This window comes from Penaeus monodon, chromosome 17 (assembly GCF_015228065.2).
Source record: "Penaeus monodon isolate SGIC_2016 chromosome 17, NSTDA_Pmon_1, whole genome shotgun sequence".
NCBI classification, from domain to species: Eukaryota; Metazoa; Arthropoda; class Malacostraca; order Decapoda; family Penaeidae; genus Penaeus; species Penaeus monodon.
In genome coordinates this window covers 5,992,203-5,994,086 of record NC_051402.1, presented here as the reverse complement: position 1 = coordinate 5,994,086, position 1,884 = coordinate 5,992,203, and the positions used below count along the sequence as shown (strand labels likewise).

Below are 1,884 nucleotides of genomic sequence, written 5' to 3'. Positions count from 1 at the left end.
AGTGGAACCATCTATGTATAAAAACGATTAATAAGATAAACTAACAGTGAGCATGACATATACGTACTTGCCGTGCTTGTTAGCTTTGGGTTAATGGTTTGGATACAGAACTCTCAGTCTCATACTAATATGTTCATCTTCTTATCTTTCTATTTGTAAAACTGCTTAAAAGTTATAAGTGATTTTAAAATGTTGACCTTTATGCCTATATCTTTACATTCCTTCATAAAAAGGGAAAAGGAAAAAACATAAAATGAAATAAAATATCATAAAATGATATGAAAATGGAAAAAGTAATTGCAATTTAGTGACTTGTTTGAATGCTATTTGACGAAGAGTAATCGGAAGAACCCAGTTTATATTTTCAGATTTCAATTATTCATTGGAATAATATGACTGAGAGTTCTCCTGTTGATAATCAAGAACTACAATTCTGAAGGTTAAAGAGAGGAGGAAGAATATCAGCCAGTTCATCCTTTTTATATTTTAACATGCTGTATCTCCATTGAAAAAGAACCATTGCATTTATACAGGACATGGATTGAGAAGAAGAAAAAAAAAATGGTGAGTAAATATCCTGAAAAGAAAGATTCAACCATATCCAAATACTGCCAGGTTAGCCTCTGGTTCATGGTTTGTGGTCAAGGTTTTCTGAGTGCCCAGATGATTATAGGATGAGAAATATAGGATGAGAAAAAGGGGATTTTAGATTCTGTGACGGGGATGATAGTGCATTTTTAGCTAACACTCGACTGAAGAGGCTTTGGGTGAATGAATTTCTGTTTTGCAAACTTGGCTACAAGGTTTTATGAAAGTGTTTGGCCCTTATTTAAGGTCACACACACACACACACACACACACACACACACACACACACACACACACACACACACACACACACACACCACACACACCTACACACACACCACAACAAACACACACACAAAAACTATAAACAATATCAACACAACAACTAATCACACACACACCTACACACACACACACACACACACACACACACACCTACACACACACACACCTACACACACACACACACACCTACACACACACACACACACACCTACACACACACACACACACCTACACCCCACCCACAACACAAACCACCACCCCACCCAACACCACACACACACACACACCTACACACACACACACACACACTACACTAACAAACACAACACTACACACACACACACACACCTACACACACACACACACCTACACACACACACACCTACACACACACACACACCTACACACACACACACACACACACACACACACACACATATGCACGCACGCACACACGCACACAAGCAAGCAAGCAAGCACGCATATATATATATATATATATATATATATATATATATATATATATATATATATATATATATATATATATATACACACACATATATATACAGGTCTGCGACCTTAATATTGCCTAGTGTTGCTCCACACTGACTTTGGCTAGTAGCTCTGCCCATTATCCAGTCCATAAATGTGTTGAAAAGTGTTGGTGCAAGGACACAGCCTTGCCTCACCCCTGAATTAACAGGGAAGAAGTTCGACATACCCCCACCACACTTTACAGCATTTTCATTACCAGTATAGAGGCATGCTATCAGGCCAATAATCCTGTGTCAGAATTCCCCTGGCCTCAGGATCTCCCATAGCGATTCCCGATCACCGAGTCAAACGCCTTCTTGAGGTCGATGTATGCTGCAAGCACCCACGACCCAACTCATTGACGGCTTTCCACAATTACTCTAATCGCTAGTATACGTCTATCGTGGACTTCCAGGAGGTAAAATCCAGAACTGCTCCAGTCTCTGATCGCCTCAGTAAGGTGGTTGCGGATAT

The 1,884-nt window shown here is 39.6% G+C and overlaps 1 protein-coding gene across 1 annotated transcript in view; it reads left to right on the top strand.

Moving 5' to 3' along the window:
- Positions 1-202, top strand: part of LOC119583510 (E2F-associated phosphoprotein-like) — a gene marked incomplete at its 5' end in the record, with an annotated part of 1,360 nt that extends 1,158 nt beyond the window's left edge. The window contains 1 exon segment of the mRNA XM_037932036.1: positions 1-202. This exon segment is cut by the window's left edge and continues 1,158 nt beyond it.
- Between the last annotated feature and the right edge of the window lie 1,682 nt (positions 203-1,884).